Raw genomic sequence first — 18097 nt, 5'->3', positions numbered from 1 at the left:
ATCAACTCTAACAGCGTTTAGTCATGTGTAGCGCGGTTTTTCTTACTTCTGACTCAGAAACCTGGACAGAGGCTGATTTGGCCACATGTCGGGCAATTCGCAGCTAGATTCGCTGGTGATGTCATGACCTGCAAGCTAGTCTGTGCCCTCTTTAGCGTGACTAACGCGACGTCCTGTTTGCACGTCAACGGGATTTGATAAATAATGACCAACTCACAGCATCTGCATTTATTTGCAAGTTAGGCTGCATTCTTGTTTTACAGCTGCCTTCGGCGATCGGTTGACACTTCTGCAATGTCTGTTCACTTTTAGTCGGTGCCGAGTACAACGAGCCGACTTTGCATCTCTTTAACACATTTCCAGGGGCAAACCTTGCCCCAACTCACCAAAATGGTGTGTGCACATTTAAGGTCCTGGCCCTTCAGGGTTTTAGTTTAAAGCATTTAATTGATTGCTGGCCAAATTACCGCTCTGGAAAGCCGTTGCTGGTGGAAAAGCGGGACATATTTTTTTTCTCCTGCATTGCGTGCATTGAGATAGCCCCTAGTTATGCAACTGTGTTAAAACTTTCTGCATTTTTGTTTACCTAAAGGCATAAGTTTTGTTTGCCTTGATTTAGGATGTATACACTGTACAGAAGGATAAGAATGGGGTGGAGTGCATTCGGCAGGCATTCTCACATAATGAATGGCAGCCTACCATTGTCCCTGAAGAAGAAAGTGTATGACAGCTGCATCTTACCTGTACTCACCTACGGGGCAGAAACTTGGAGGCTCACTAAGAGGGTTCAACTTAAATTGAGAACGACTCAGCGGGCAATGGAGCGGAAAATGATAGGTGTAACATTGAGGGACAAGAAGAGAGCGAGTGGGTCAGGGAGCAAACTGGTGTTAAAGACATATTAGTAGAAATTAAGAAGAAGAAATGGACGTGGGCAGGGCATGTAATGCGAAGGCAAGGTAACCGTTGGTCATTAAGGGTACCAGAGTGGATCCCTAGAGAAGGCAAGCATGGCAGGGGGCAGCAGAAGGTTAGATGGGCAGATGAGATCAAGAAGTTTGCAGGAATAAATTGGTCGCAGTTAGCACAGGAAAGGGATAATTGGAGATCCATGGGAGAGGCCTTTGCCCTGCAGTGGGTTTTGATAGGCTGGTGATGATGATGATGAAACTGTACATGTTGTATCAGTTATGTGGAACTCATTGTCCTCTGTTTTTGTCAGCTTATGACCTAGCCCTAATGGTGCCTCTGCAAGCCCTGGATGCCCGCCAAGCTGTCTAGGAGATGTTGCTGCTCAAGCTAGGCTATGCGCAGGTAAGCTGAGCTGTGGTTGTACAACGTGTTTGTACAGCTGTGGTTGCACAGAATTAACTGGAATATTTCCCATTCACAGCAGTCAACCGCTTTCTGTGCTTAGCTGATACTGCAACTGCCATTGTTAGCGTGGCAGCATTGAGTACTGCATTACGCGAAAACCTGGTGTCAGCGTGACCGTGCAATGGTTCCATAAATGTTGAACTGGTGATGAAAATAAAAGTATAGGAAAGAAAATTGGTGGATTAAGGGTCTAGGATTTGAGCCTGGGGTTTCTGGAATGCGATTCCAACATACATCCCCTACACCATGGCAGATACTTAACTCTGGCTAACTAAGCATGGACCTAGTAAATCCGTTGTGGCCTTAGACACAAAAATGTGTTAAAGACGTGCTAAGATATACAGAGTAATTTGAGCACACTAATTGCCGTTATTCGCTCACTGCTACCACCAAATTCCATTCAAATTTCCACCTCCGTAGTGCGCACACAACCCCTGCCTGAAACAGTGCCGGTGAAAGTTCTGTTCTTTTTGCACTTGCTTTTCCTCCTGCATGTGCCGGCGTTGCACTGCCACTTTTTTTCGCTTACTATTGTAAAAACCATCCGAACGAGCATTCCTAACCAAATGAACACGGGAACTGCCAGTTACATATATGTTGCCTCAAATGTACCTGCAATTTTCTTTGCGCTAAACAATGGGGAGACGTATGACAAGCACCAGCGGTTCAAGAGTTTCGAACGGTTATGACTATTTAAACCGCTTGGTTTTCAAAGCCTCTGCAGGACGCCCTACGATGGGTACGCCGGGCTCTACTTGGGCCCGTTATCTCTCTGCGCTGCCTGATTCCGGCAGTCGCTTGACATCAACCGTTATGGCGAGCTATGACGACAAGGCGAGCCCCTAAAGTGCTCTGCACTTAATAAAATGGGATCAACAGTAGCACTCCTCATGGGGACAGCAGTTGTGGTAGGTGTTGTAAATAAAGAGCAGGGTGGGTGCAGGCAGGGGACGATGGGGGTGGTGAAGAGAGAGGAAGACTAAGCTGCGCCCACTGCCTCTCTCTCTGAGAGCGTGTTCCATCGCTTCCACGAGAACAGCGCAGCTTAGTCATCCTCCCTCTCCCCCGCCCCCATCGTCCATGGCCGACTGGCCTTTGAAGATCAGCTCCTGAATAGGTCACCTAATTTCCACCCCAGTTATCAGGCGGAGTTGAATGTTGCTGGAGTGTTTGCATTGGTGGTGGTGGAGCGGAAAGCATAGGAAGGCCAGCATCATGTGGGGCAGCTGCTGATCTCGGTGGGAGTGGTGCCCTCCTCGTGCGTCGTGACCCAGACGGCGGACTAACCAAAGAGGAGTGCAAGCAGTGGCAGTTCTTTTTGATGAGTATGACGAGCTCCAAGGACACAACCGGCATCGCCTCCTGTCACCCGTGTGTGATCTACAGTGTTCTGCCCCTTGCAACCATCCTCGTCTAGCACACCTTGTCCTAACGATGGCGCAGAATGGAATGTGCGGTGCTTCAGTGATAGCAGGCGTCTTCTGAAGTTCCATGGGAGGCGTAATGAACCACGGTAGTTTATACACTGGGAATAAGTTCACTGCACCTGCATCATTGCTCATACTTTCGGCTTATCAGCGGGAGGAAGACCCGCAGTAGCCTCCCACGTGAGTCGTACGGGTATCCATTTGGCAGAAGTGGCTCAATGTACTTGATATTGTGCCTGTGTCAAGTGCTGTGCTGATCGGGCAACAAACAAGAGGCATCTAGCAGAATTCTTGTTGGCAAGCTGGTTGCTACCCCAGTTTCTTGTGCTGCGAGCCTTGGCTGACGGCGCTTCTGGGACAGGCGTGCCATTTTCGGAACTAGGATGCCCTGCAGTGCTCCAGAATTTATGGTGGAGTCGGTTTCGGTCGGCTTCTGCAGAAGTGGTGCTGCAGAAGGGATGGGGTCGCTGCAAACCACGCCACGACTCCGCATGTGCTGCGCTAACGTATTTCGACAGTGCTTCAGGTTTTCTGGCATCTTGAGCTGCCATTACTGCATTTTAGAGATGTCATGAATTCCGCGGACAACATTCGTGGTTGCCCACGAAGCCTCGTATCCTGTCTCCCCATGTTGACATCAGGGTGCTGCTTCACTTTGTTCCTGTTTGGAGGCTCTTTGCGAGCACACTGGAGGGGAGGGTCACCTATGTGCAACCCTAATGGAAGTACCACTTCTGCTAGGTCGTAACTGTGGGGAATATCAGCGCTCGGTATGACAGTGCTACGGTCGGTAGGGATGAAGTTCATGTCAGGCAGATCATTCTTGATGCACAGCCAAGATTCTGAAGGACCCACTTGGCTTGAAGGACACACGGGCATCGTTGCGCACAGGGTTGTCGGTCAGCGCAGTCAATGACAAATGAGGATTGGCTGCATTTTACTTATGGATGGCTGCCTCACGTTGTTCTGGAAGCACCTCGGGGTGAACCTTTCAGTGGGCGTGAATGGAGGTGCCTGGCATTATTATGGGCCCACCCACGCATTCTTGGTTTCCGCTCAATCAGTTGGTTTGGACGTTGCCCCTGGAATCCAATTCAGAGCAGTTCAGCCGGCCGGGTGGTGTAACACATGCGTTTTGAAGAAACACATTTTGTCATCAAACAGCTGTGCTAGGGCCACGTCATCCTTCAGCTCGTCCCCTGTTAAAGAAGTACTGACATGAAATTTTCGTGTTACGTTTTTTTCGCTGCTGTGAGTGCCTATTAGCCCACTAATCATAGAATGGCATATTAGACGGTCGATCGTAGCATAAACAATAATTTGCGGCGTTGTTTATTCGTGTCAGTTTCGGTTTCGACAAAACGAACGCCCAGTGGCCGCCATTACTGGAGGGTGCACGTGACGTCACCATTTTTGTCACATTGCCAACGGTCTGGGTACGCGTGCCAAGACTGGCTGAGGTCTTGACCATCCCCACGCACCCGGGCAGCATGATGTCAGTCCCAAAACCATGACGCCATACACACGGCATAGCAGCGTGCGCCAACAACCGCAGCCGGCGCGTCAGCTACGTCACGGGAGCCCCAATGTCGGCAGTTTGTGGCAAGGAGCACATATTTCATGTCGGCCTGCTCTGGGCTTTCTCGAGTGGGCAAAGATTAAAGTGGATTTAAACTATGTTATACTGAACGGTTACTGTTGAAATTTGCTGGGAGATATCTCCTGATAAAAAAGAGGCATTGTACATAGTTAGCTAAGCTTAAAAATTTTGTGTCACTACTCCTTTAAGTTCTCTCGTATTGCAGCGTCGATGGACCGTGTATCGGCCTGCATGCCGGGGACGAGTTTGAGCTTAGCGGTAAGATTGATTACGGTTCAAATCGGATCCTGGAGAAGGGTATTGATTGCCGCAATGAGCCTAGTGATTTTCTCTTTCAGGAACCTGCCGCATCGGTTCAGGTGTTCTATATAGGGAGGGCTGGCGTAGCTGGACAAGCCATGATGGGCAGCGGTCAAGGGAAAAGCCTTCTGGATCAGGCGGTGTGGATGTGTCCAGACCTCGCACACCTCATAGACGCAGCGCCGTCAAAGGCAGGTCCACTTATGCCTCGAATCCCGGGTTTCAGCACCAGCGTGTGCCAGATCCAAGAGTGAAAGCATGAGCAAGGCAGTCGATTTTCGTGAAGCAAAGGAACACACTCTCAGAGTGAGGCAGTGGGCACAGCTTTGACTTCCTCTTCACCACCTGCTATCACCTGCTGCCTGCACCCATCTTATTCCTTATTTACAGCAGTAGACTTATAAGAAAAAATCGTGTCCTTTCACTCTATGAAGAGGGATGACCAGTGAAGCTGTGTGCAGTCCAAGGAGTGGACAAAACAACACATTTGTTTGTAGAACACTTTTGTTTGTAATGTGCTGTGCTCTAGATGCCTCTTTTAATATGCATTTGTTTGTTTTGTACAGTACTATGTTATGGAAGTATGGTTATACTTCCTAGCTAATAACCTGAATGAAACTTGAAAGGACTTATTCTTTATTCTAGTGGACAAACAGGGAGCTGTCTATTTCCCTTCCGTAGAAGCTCATGTATTAAAGGGACCCTGCAACACTCTTTGAGCAGTGCAAGTAAACCTGCGCGACGTTTAGCTTACAATGCCAGGAATACCTGAGCCAAATATTACACTTGCACGTGAAGCGGTGAGTGCGCAAATCGTTGTGAAATGCGCGGAAAAACCAACCGCGCTCTCTTCGATTCTCCTCGTTATGCACCCCTGGCATGGCCTAAACGACGTCATTGAGGCCATAGCTGTCCTATTGGCTGTCACTGGTCAACTTCGCGGCTTATTCCTCGCATTTTCTGTGACGATCCACCGTCGTCGGCACTGTGTACCTTTTCTATGCCTGAATGTACACACAGTGTTGGCATTTCTTTTGTGTTTTGAGTGCGTGCGGTGGTTGAGTGATGAACTCAATACTTCCCTTTCAACCAGACTACTCGACAACAAACGTTTATTGCTTCAAAATTGCACCACTTCATTAAGGGACAGTGGCACTTAATCGGCGTATTGCCAACATAAGGGGCAACGGAAGAGTGGGTTCATGACCGTGCTCTTCATGCAGGAAAGTGCCAGTGCCAGTGCCTGCCAGTGTTCGCACTGCAGTAATGCACTACTGAAATATTGTTTGTGAGCTGAACGCAGAAAAACGGGAAACGTTTTAGTGCCCTTTTCTTCGCATATCTAGGGGAAGAGGTTGTGGAGAGTTCTACATTTGCAACCAACAGGAGCAACCTTAATATGCCCTTTTTAGCAGTGCGAGTACTAATGTGATTACTTTTGGAATGTGAATGCCTCCACGAAGGCATTTTATCTGTTAATAGTGCAATTTTTACTTCTTCTGGGTTTGTCGGATTATGGCAGGATGTAGCACACACTGCGCATGTAGCGGAGTAGATAAGCTGTGCAACTTGAACTTCCTGTTGTCACTTTGTGTGGCTCCTTGTCTTATCTTCCTCTCTCCAGGTGGAACCTTGAAATACCTACTGGCTACGTTCATTTTTTAGTACAAGTTGGTTCTGTTAATGAAGGAGTTTCCTGTTGTGGAAGTGCAGTCGAAATGCCTTTCAAACGCAGGAGACAACAAAAGGCTCCTAATTTAGGCATCATATTGAGAACACTGGGTGTTTTGATGATGCTATGCTAGCTGCTGTGTTGTTTGTTATAAATCATTTTTAAGCGCTTGCAAAACTTGGAGGTTAGTCACTGGTGGCGTTGCAATGGGTAGAACGCAAACCTGGGCAAGTTGGTACGGATTCATCTGACTACAAACGGCGCTAAACCAACGAAACACGGAGATGAAGAAGGCACAGAACAGCACGCTGAAACATATGCCACGCGTTCAACTTGAATTTCCCCAGGCAAATTTTTGTTGCTATAGGCCCTTAAAGTAGACTGGGGCGAAATTTTTTTGTTGATGTTTTTTTCATGACTACTGGCACCTCTCAGATCAATGATCATATATAATGGTACATTAAATGGCCGATTTCAGCATAAATAAGTATGCAACATGTCTTCTTTCATGACAGATTCAGTTTCAGTGAAGCCAGCGCCTGGGCAGCCACCTTGTTGAAAAAATTCTCAGTGTGTCACTGTTTTGTCGTAGGCGCCCGTGCCATGAGATGTTAGCTCCGCGCAGTGCATGGCATGCCGCTGATGGCGGAGTGAAGCAACCAGGTAGCTCCGGCTAACACTCGTTACTTGTCACTAGAATGGAACTCTTGTTGAAAACAAAGTTACACATGTGGGTAAATAAGTTAAAATGTGGAGCAAAATTGTTCTATAAATCATTTATGGCATTAGTGAAAAGTGGTCATCAGATGCAGTTGACTCACAATAATTCAAGCTCAAAGGGGACCCCAGGATTTTGTTTGAATTATAATCAGAAGTTTGATTTGTCACAACTTCTCATAAACATGACTCGGGGCAACATACCAATTTGTGTTCTAATGAAACATTCACATATATTTAATATACAGCACTCACGCACAATACTGAAGTGCTATTAAATCTTCAAAAAAAGAAAAAAAAGACACCCGAATGTATTACTGCTTTGCCTGTGCATAAGGGCTCGAAACAAAGTTTTCGATTAGAGCAAGGGGTGCCAGTTTATTGCATCAGTTTTCTGTGCTCATCAAGAATGTGCTGAAAGGATGCGAATGCACAACCAGAAGCGGCAAATTCAGCAGATATTATCCGGTAAGGATGAGTAAAAAGTACAAATTAACCGAACTTAGGCAAGGATGCAGTTTGACCTTTGAGGGTCATGGCCGTACATGTACGGCATCGGTAAACACTTTCAAAATGGTCAATGGCGTACATGTACAGCATCGCTTGTATCTTTCAAAAGCGCGCCTTTTTTGCCAGCTTCTCTTGCTTGGCATGTGCTGCCACACTTCGGAAATACGTCAAATTTTTTTCTTGCGCCGATGGCTCTTCTTTTTATTTTTGTATGATTTACTTCAGCGGCGCGCCGGCTATCGCTTGCACATCCGCTAACGAGGGGGCGCGCTGGGCCTGGCACAGACCAAGGTCGCCTGCGAAACTGATGAGGCTCTTTTCTCGTTTTTTTGTATTTTGTGGGCGGTGTGCCGTCTATCGCTCCCGCATCTGGCCGCGCGCGCCCGCGTGCGCAGCGGCTGGTTTCGGTATCGTCCTCTGGGTGCTTCCCGCTTTTCGCGCCTGCGAAACTGATATCTATCTGATTTTGATTCACTCAAAAGGTGCCGGCTTATTACTCTAATTTTTATTTAGAATTTTTCTCGTATTACTCATGAATAAACGACATATATGTAACAACACAAATGATTTTTTTGTCACTTTAGGATCACCCTAAAAAAATTACGATAAGTTTTTCTCAAAATAGATTCATCCGAACAATTTAAATCAGCAATAAAAAAAATTGACCCTTGGGGGTCGCATTTCATGAAAAAATTGGACCCTCAAAGGGTTAAGAGGCTTTGAAATACATTGAAAACATAGTGGGCCAACCAAAATTTTGAAACGCCTTTGATTTAACGAGAAGTTTGAATTTTCCCAGTTGGAAGTCTACTGTATACGTCTTTACAGTAGGCCTAAGTGTGGCCAAGTGCACACCCAGCATAGGTGTATCAGCAGGCATGAGAGTCAGGCCATGCGTGCAGCGTACCCTGACTGGCACGCTACCTGTGTGTCGTACAATGTCGTGTGCGTGATCCAAGATTAAATTCTGTAAAATGATATTCGTCATTTTAATAAATTTGGCCCCTGGTGTCAGCAGTCCAAGTTTTCACCAAGTTGCTTATATCGAAGGGATCTCAGCTGTTGACTTTCTCACCCATGCGAAAAATTAAATTTGATATAAAATGGATACATGATACGGCTGCAATGCAAACTTCCCAGGAGATATCTCCACGTACAGGGGAAGTATGCATAATTATCGCAGATTTCAAATTCTGTCTCCGCACTTTCTTAAAATTGCTTGCATTTTGTGCCTTGCTTTCTTGCAGGGCTCGGGTGTTGTGCAAAAGAACCGACTTACAATACATTGATTGGCTCAGGCATATGTGCCAGGGTTCGTACAGGCTTGGAAAGCAAAAATTCAAGGGTTTTCAAGGATTTTCAAAAACCAGAAAACACATTTTGAAGGTTCCCATCTTATGTTTTATCTGGGATTATAACTTTTTCAACTCAATGCGAAAGTTTTCTATTGCACAATACCTAAGCACATTAGTGCACATTCAGATAGGCGCTAACGCGTTCATGAATGCTTCATGAAGCAAGAGTATCAGCTGAAATTAAATCAGCAAGTGTTGCTGCAAGGCAGGACAAACTATGTATGTACATGCCCACCATTTGCACGCAAAAGCAAAGACAGATGGAGCGTATAAGGCACAGCAAACATGCAATGAGCGTGCGTCCACAGTCTAGATGGAAGATGCAAGATAGAAAACAAGCCGGTTTTTACTGGATTGTATCGTGACATGGATTGTATTGAGAAGTGCCTGCTCCCAATGTTGCCTCGTAATAATGAAAATCTATCACGCAATGCACTGAAACTCGATTGTTGCAATGTTTCTTGACATTTGTTAACACCTAGAATGAACATCCACCAGACTTGTAATTTCACGCAATACACTGAAACTTGATGGTTGCAATGTTTCCATTCATTTGTTAACACCTAAAATCCGCAACAAACACTTTAAATTCTTGTGAAAAGACAGGGCCATTGATTCTCTCCAGGAAAATCAAGGGTTTTCAAGGACCAGTTAAAAATTCCAGGACGTTCAAGGCCTCGAAATGGACACTTTTTAATTCAAGGGTTTTCAATGTGTTTCAAGGACCTGTGCGAACCCTGTACAGTGCGTATTCAGGAAGTGAGCAGTGACAAGTTGAAGGAGATAAAGGGAGTGATATCTGCACCAATGGCTACAGTGCCACAGAAGACTGCGGGAAGGGAGATCAACTTGAGAGATCTTTCCTTGGAAAGAGTAGAGGGGAGGTTTCCCCCAAAGAGCAGTCGGTCCGGGTTGAACACCATTGCAACTGATAGAACTGCTTGGGTCAATAAGTAAGGCATCATTGATCAGGGCACTAGGAGACGGGACAGAAACCAAGCAAATACCAGAGGATTGGCTCCAGAGTAGGAAGAATTTAATGTGTGGAGGCAGAGGCAACGAAGCCAGTATTGATTCCCCCAGACCACTTGTGGTAACATCACGGGTGCACAGTTTAGTACTGTAGGCAATAAAATCAGAAATGCAAGCTTGGATGGAAGCGAACGAAATCCTCAGGGAACTGGAGAATGGATGCAGTAATGATTGTTGCTTGGACGATAATTTGTTTGTGCTAACACAATATGTGGAGATTTCGAAAGCTTAGGATAGACCAATATGCGTAGCATCCTTGGACAATAAAGGGGCATATGACAATGTAAACAGAAAACCACTGGAGTGTGCTGGAACCCCAGGAGGTTTTTTAGGTCACGAGGTAATACACTTTGCTGCACAATTTATCGAGACAATATCAAGATTTACCTGACGTGGGAAGGGAAGGTAAAGATGAACGCACCAGGTCTATTGAGGATTCAAACAGGGATTCCCTTTGAGCCCAATGCTGTTTATGCTTATGCTTTACACGGCAAGGTTGGAAAAGAAAGGGTACAACCATAGCCTCATTTATACTTTATGTGCCCGTCAAGGGCTCCCTTGGAGACTGTCACATCTCCCACTTGTCTGCTGGAGCATTAGGTTACCTTCTACCAAGTAACGGCACCAGCTACAAATGGCTATTTCTTTTCATAGCGTGGCATTCCACGTTGCTATGTTTGCAGGCTGAGCCAATTGTTTGAATATGATGGGGATTTTTGGCATTAGTGGCTAGCGCCCAAAGTAAAAGGTGGCTTTTTCGATGAACAAAGGCGCTACTGGGGCTATTGCAAGGTCCGATTTCGTCGCGAGACGGTGCAAGGTAGCGGCGAGTGGTGCATGCGGTACCGTCAGTTTTGCCACGGTGAGCTTGTGTAGTTGCTTCTATTCTTACACAAAGTTTAACTATAAAGCATTTATAACACTTATAACATACATTCTGTGGCCTCCCTCACCACTCTGGTACCACTAGTAGTACAGTTGAACATCGTTATAACGAACACTGACTTGGCGAATTATCAGCTATAGTGAAGTAAATATGATTTTTGGTTGGTCACGCTCAATTTCAGTGACAGTTGTTATTTTTACAACAAAACCACAAAACCGGTTTCGTTATAATGAAACGAAACTGAAATATTTCTTCGTTACAGCCGATATCAGCTGTAACAAAAAAATATTTGGTTCATGTGATGCTCAAAATTAAACAGATAGCATAAAAAAAGCAAAATTAAAAATATTTTTAGTAAACACAACCATTTTCTTAATAATTTGAAAAACTGCAGTAGCAGAAAAGGCCTTCCGTGCATGTACACTGGAAAACTTCATCCTTCTCAGTGCTGTGAAAAGCCACCAGACAGAGAGCACATCCTTGTTCAGATAAAAAGGAACACAGGCCTCTTTTGCCAGACGAACTTTGTAATATCATGTTTCCACGCTCCGGTCCATTTAGTGTGAAATGCCTCAAGGAGACAGGCATGGAGTACCTCATTTATAGTTGGTTCGGAGCTTGGAAATTGCCAGATTGCCGATTTTTTTAGAGCCGATTTTTGCATATACTGTTACAACAAATGTTGGATATAATGAACTAATTTACTTCCCTGATACTAATTTATTGTAATCAGGTGTACACCTGCCTTCTTTCCTTTGAGCATGAGAACGCGAGTTCGATTACCGGCCGCGGCGGCCGCTTTTCTGATGTAGGCGAAAAGCAAGAACACCCGTGTGTACGAGATTTCGGCGCACATTAAAGATCCCCAGGTGGTCAAAATTAATCCGCCAGCCCTGCACTATGGCGCACCTCATTGCCTGTGTAGTGTGGGCGCGTTAAACCTCACAATCAAGCAATAAAAACCTTACATTTTACGATTTCTAGAAAGGCACCATGACATTTAGAAAAAATTGCTACCCAAGGTGAACAAAACAATTGCGTGGTGAATCTGCTGCAAATTAGAGCACGAGTCAGCGCGTTTAGGCTGTTCTGAATTTTTGATGCTAAATGAGGAATTACGTACGCGTGTGTGGATGCTAGTGGCTGTGTAAGCTCAGTCTCAGTTCGCATGGATGGTGAAGCTGAAGCTTAAAAAAAATGTCTGCATAATCTGAACAAACGGGTGCTTTTGAAATGTCTATTGTTTATGCTACACGAAGGAGAGACAAGAGGAGCAGGAGAAGGCAAAACGTTTAAATGTGCAAAAAAAAGAAAAAGAAAAAAGAAAAATAATAAAGAAGGTGGTTGGCGGCCTCAGTGCACAAAGGCACAAAAAACGTTATTTAGCGACTCTCAGAATCCTTGGCCTCGACCTCTTCACCGGTACCCAACCCCAATAAAAAAAAAAAAAAATATTCCAGCAGTCTTGCACTGTGACACTGCTATGCAATGAACGACATGCAAAAGATGCAATACAAAGAAAAAAACGCGCTCAGGTTGCTGAGTTGGCCACCATGTCTGTTTTGATGTCCCGCACTGTAACAGTGGCAGCCACTTATTGGTCTAACCGTTGTCATCTCGCAGCAAACTTGTACCGGCGCATTCAAACGACTGCGTTCAGATTTATTCAGAGTTTTATGTTTGATTTTGGGACAGCCTTTGTAAAAAAAACTGCTGGAGGGATGCAGCAGAACAGGACACCATTGAACTGTGCACAAATCAAGGAGTGCAATAAGACTACTAACTTAATCGCTTTATCTGGTCTGTAGCAGAAGTTACGACCGTTTGAAGTTTGTACCTAGAAGGTGGGAACCAGAAAAAACGGTTTTGTCTTCCAGGTGCAAACTTCAAACGGTTGTAACTTCTGCTACAGATCAGATAAAACAATGAAGTTATTAATCTTATTGCACTCCTTGATGAAGTTTGTAGTCTTATTGCACTCCTTGATTTGTGCACAGTTCAATGGTGTCCTGTTCTGCTGCATCCCTCCAGCAGTTTTTTTACAAAGGCTGTCCCAGAATCAAGCATAAAACTCTGAATAAATTTGAACGCAGCTGTTTTACACAAAAACAAGCTTCATATCTGCAATCAGAATGAAACACTACCCATGTCCCCCAATTTTAATCATCATAACCGTAAAAATAATGTTTCTTGTTTTTTAAGTCCAGTGGGCCTCCTACGACATGACATGCAAATCGCACCGTACAGTTTCTTACTTCATGTGCTCGGGACATGCACCTAAGTATGCCTGTCACGAGGTACTCTTTCTTAGTATTCGGAGAGATATCAGCGGTGCACGAACGTGTGCTGTGCTTCTGGAATCGGTAAAGGAAAGTTTTTTTTACGGTCAGCTACGTGTAATGCAGAGGCTGTGGGAGGTCACTTCAGCGCTCCTTTAGTTGGCCACCAGCGAAATGTCACTGGGGTAACGCCAAGCACTCTTCCCGACTTCATAGTTATCGTATTTTTGCGCGTATACCTCGCCCCTGCTTATACTGTTTTTACTCACTTAATGATCGCACTTGTTTTAAAAAAAATTGATGTAAATTTAAGGGTGCGTTCATTATGCGGGGTAAATTTTTCGCAAAACATTTTTGAGCACAGAAAATGCCGGCAAATTGTGGGTAAAAATTTTTACGATAGTTCTCATGAAAATAATAAAAATAATTTAATAAAAACATAATAAAAACTGCACGCCACCACCAGCCGCTTGAAAAAGTGACAGAAAATGCTGTAGTTTTCAGGAATTACCGAAAGTGCCGGTACCAGTTTGCTGCGAGGTGACAAGGGTTAGACCAATAAGTGGCTGCCACTGTTACAGTGCGGGACATCAAGAGAGAGCGAGAGAGGAGTTTTATTGAAAAGAAAAAACACAGAAAGGTCGGCCTGATGGTAGAGTGTCTGGCCAGCTATTCTGCGTATGAGAAGGGAAAGGGGAGGAAAGAGCGTGGATAGAGGACGAGAGAGATGAAGATGGCAGAGAAATCACATCAAAACAGACATGGTGGCCAACTCAGCAACCTGAGCGCGTTTTTTTTCTTTGTATTGTGAGTATATTATCTGCATTCAGTGAGAGTTTCTTCCTCACCAATATTGAGCGCATGCTTGCCAATATCGCTAATATCAGCACGTCTTTCGCAATAATATATCCATGTCCTCTTCGAAAGGGAAGGAAACAGAGGTACGCATGACCATCATCAGGTAGACTTTGCACACATACGACATATTGCTGCAGCTAGTTCAGGGTGCGTTCATTGTGCGGGAAATAAAAGAAATCAAACGTGGACGACATGCTTGAGGGGTGCAATCATTACGCGAGTGCGATCATTATGCGAGTAAGTACGGCAATCCGCGCCCTCACTTTCAGCCCACCGGAAAAGAAAAAAAAAATCCTCTCGTATTGCCCGCACATTTGGCACAGGAAATGCTGCACCAAAGCTACTGCTCAAGCAACACATCATGTACTATGTTTACAGAAAAAGCGTATATTTAGCAAGTAGAACACACTGACTGCAAGGGGAAGGCCGCAATTCCCTAATAAATTCAGTTGTTACAGTGCGCTCGTCCTTGTACGTTCTGCAACGGAAGGCTTAGTCAGTGTTACTGCGTAGAAGCTTCACTGCACAACGCGCATTGCTGTGAAGCTGCACTAAAGGAAAAACCCTGCGTATTATCCGCACCCATACTTTACTTTGCCACTGAAAGTTTCGCATTTTTGGTGCGGCTTATACGCATGAAAATATGGTAAATTAGCACAAAGGTCACCAATTCATTGATCTCGTTGTTCAACTCTGCCACCGAAACTGGTGAATTGACTTGAGAGGAATCTTCAGCTGATGAGGAGGTCAAGGAAATCATTGTACTAGCGAACACTAAACAGAGACAGAGGTAAAAGAGGCAACGGAACACGCGCTAGACTAGCGTGTGTTTTGTCGCCTGATTTACCTCTGTCTCTGTTTAGTGTTCGCTAGTACGAAGAGGCAACGAAACACACGCTAGACTAGCGTGTGTTTCGTCGCCTCTTTTACCTCTGTCTCTGTTTAGAGTTTGCTAGTACGATGATTTCCTTAGTCAGTAACCAACTCGCCCAACTTACCGCCTTAGTGGATGGAGGAGGTCAAGTTCTCGAGGTCACTTCTCTTTGGTGAAACAAAATGTGAAAAGTAAGGAAGAACGGTACGAACAAAGGGAGTGTGGTGTCCTCCTTCTCTGTGTCCTTTTCTTAGTTTGTGCATTTTATTTCATCATGTCAAACGACCTACTAGCCCCTTAGATAGCTTTGATATCATGTAGGAGTGTTCCGGTGTATATCTACTAGCATTGCTGAGTAGCTGCGCGTGGGCGTATTGCGAGAGAATCCCGAGAGATAGCCCACCTATGATCGAGAGCAAATCGAGTGAAAATATGACGTGGGCTAACTTTCGGTGCGCAGTAAAAAAAAAGGTGTGAAATGTATCGCAGCCAAAGAACGAACACGCAGCCCAACTTGGCTTCTGGTGCAAGCTTTTCCAATGCAAGCTTCCTCGCTTGCTCCTGGAGCAGGTGGTTACTAACCGCCCTGCCCGCCGCTTTCTCTTCTTGTAGAAATTCAAAAAGTCCGTCGTCGATCTCCTCGGAAAACACAGGTCGACCGCTGTTCAAAGACCGCTTAAACTGTCCTTTGCCCTGGCACTCCTGAAGGAGAGTTTCGTACGTAGAGTTCCACTGCCTTACTTGCTTACGATCCAGCCCAAATTGGCGTGTGGTTTTCAGGGTTCGCACAGGTCCTTGAAAACCCTTGAATTTAGAAGGGTCAATTTCGAGGCCTGGAAAGTCCTGGAATTTTTAAATGGTCCTTTAAAAACCCTTGATTTTTCTCGAGAGAACCAATGGCCGTGTCTTTCTACAAAAATTTAGAGTGTTGTGGGTTTTAGGTGTTAAAAATGTAAAGAAACATTGTAACAATCAAGTTTCAGTGTATTGCGTGACATTACGAGTTTGGTGGATTGTCATTATTACGAGGCAACATTGGGAGCAGCACTCCTCAATAGAATCCATGTCACAATACAATCCAGTGAAAGCCGGCTTCTGTTCTCTATCTTGCATGTTCCATTTAGTCTGTGGACGGCCGCTCATTGCATGTTTGCTGTGCCTCATACGCTCCATCTGCGTTTGCTTTTATGTGCAAATGGTGGACGCGTACATAGTTTGTCCTGCCTTACAGCAACACTTGCTGATTTAATTTCAGCTCATACTCTTGCTGACAAAGAAGAGGCAGGCAACTTTAATGAAGTTTAGAAATCAAACAGCCTCAGAAAAACACCAAGAAAAAAGAAAGACCTCTAAATACCAACTGTGAAATAAAAAATAAAGCTGGGGGAGCATTCACAAACCCGTTAGCGCCTATTTAAATGTGAACTAATGTGCTTAGGTATTGGGCAATAGCAAAATTTGGAATTGTGTTGAAAAAGTTATAATCTCAGATAAAACATTGGATGGAGGCCCTGAAAATGGGTTTTGTGGTCCTTGAAAGTCCTGAAAACCATCGAATTTTTGCTTTTGAAGCCCGTACGAACTCTGGGTTTTACTCGTGTTGCTGGCGGCCTTTCGGTGCCATCGGGCAACCTCCAATTTCTTCGCCACGGTGAAGCTTTGCTGCATCCTTCCGTTCTTGCTTCGCGACGAAAGATGAATGACCGGAATGTTCAAGGATGCGTGGTGGTCGCGTTTCGCGTTTCCCTTCCACATATCTCCCGAACAGGAGATACGTGGAAGGGGAAAGTATTTCGCTACGGTTCTACATGTGTGCGGGCTGCATTGCCAACCTGAACGTGCACATGTTATTTTTAGATCTTGTGACCTGTTATCGCAGCCGGGTTTCAGGTTCCTGTGACCTGTTATCGCAGCCTACCCACGCTAGCTAACCTCGTTTCCGCGGGCATCATCCCCGGCTGGGATGATGCTATTGTCAGGGGTGGGTTATCTTTCAGTGTTTTTGAAAAAAAAAACATGGGAAATCGTGCCAAAAACAGGGGTGGTTTATCTTTCGGGGGTGGGGTATCTCTTGGGATTTTACGGTAAGTGGTTGACTTTACAGGCAGCAGAATCCTCAGTGCTGACAGGTGACACTGGTGTATTTTTATCTTGTTCCTTGACCGGTTTCAAGATTTCTGTGGCATACAGTTTACATCACTCCATGTTTTGTTTTCTTGTGATGGCTGTGGCATCCTCGTCCGGGATGTAACAGCGTAGATTGTGAAACTTAGATGTGGACATAAGAGTGCTGTTGTTACGGTAGGCATGGTGAAACTGCTCCCAAAGTTCGTCCAAAGCTGGCGCTTACCTCGAAAGACTGGAATGCTTCATCAGTGGTTTCTTGGGCAAGTTGGTCATTCATTGTATAAGTAAGCGTGAAATGAACAAAGACGAATGAAGTGAATGGGACATGGCGCTGTGTCCCGTTCACTTCGTTCGTCCTTGTTCATTTCGCGCTTACTTACTTGTGGAATGCTTGTCTGGGGCAGTTAACGCACCTTCCCGTTTGACCAAGACGACTTGGTTTATGACTGGTGCTTCATCTGCCGTAAGATAGTCTTCGATGTCCTCGTTGGTTTTTGAGAGCTTGTCGTCGTTGGCCAAGAGGCGATCTTGCAGTCCAGTGTGTGTGGTGATGTCCTCAATTATGGCGTCTAGCAAGGAGCAAGATTCCGTGATCAGTTGTGACAGTCTATAGTGTTATTACATACCGTATTTGCACGATTCTAATGCGCACCCATTTTTGTTAAAATCAGCCTTCAAATTTGTGTGCGCGTTACGTTCAGGCTCGAAGCTGAAATCGGCTTCAAGGAGGCCAGCAGCGTTGACATGGACACTAAATCCTCCCAAAATCAAATCCTAAATCTGCATGGTAGAATCAGCGTAAAGCAATTTTTTATTCGAAGTTTCCTGCGCAAACTTACCTGTGCGTTACAAATGGGGGCGCGTTACAATCGTGCAATAATGGTACTCCTGTATCGTTGTCTCTTACATGGGGTTAATCGGCAGCAGACATGCATGAGACTAATCAATCCTTGTTTTTAACGATAACAAATTTTAAACCGAATGAAGTTGCTTGTCAGAATTGGTGAAGATTACTGCATTCTTTTACTTGCATTGTGGCATTTAAATCTTTGAATCTATGATGCCTATTTAAATGCGAAATTA

The 18097-nt window shown here is 45.1% G+C and overlaps 1 protein-coding gene across 6 annotated transcripts in view; it reads left to right on the top strand.

Moving 5' to 3' along the window:
• LOC144150106 (uncharacterized) overlaps nt 1-18097 on the top strand; it is a 210695-nt gene that overhangs the window by 138255 nt on the left and 54343 nt on the right. For 2 of the 6 annotated variants that reach the window (XR_013318432.1, XR_013318431.1), the window contains exon 2: nt 1223-1314. The exons of 2 other annotated variants lie outside the window; for them this stretch is intronic. The gene's annotated coding sequence lies outside the window, so the exon portion shown is untranslated. Of the gene's footprint in view, nt 1-1222; nt 1315-4609; nt 4664-4742; nt 5016-18097 lie in introns of those variants that run through there. 2 more of the 6 variants (XR_013318430.1, XR_013318433.1) reach the window with 2 other exon arrangements.

This window comes from Haemaphysalis longicornis, unplaced genomic scaffold, assembly GCF_048455015.1.
Source record: "Haemaphysalis longicornis isolate Haplotype H1 unplaced genomic scaffold, Haemaphysalis longicornis Haplotype H1 scaffold_8, whole genome shotgun sequence".
Lineage (NCBI taxonomy): Eukaryota > Metazoa > Arthropoda > Arachnida > Ixodida > Ixodidae > Haemaphysalis > Haemaphysalis longicornis.
This window is presented reverse-complemented; position numbering and strand designations above follow the sequence as displayed.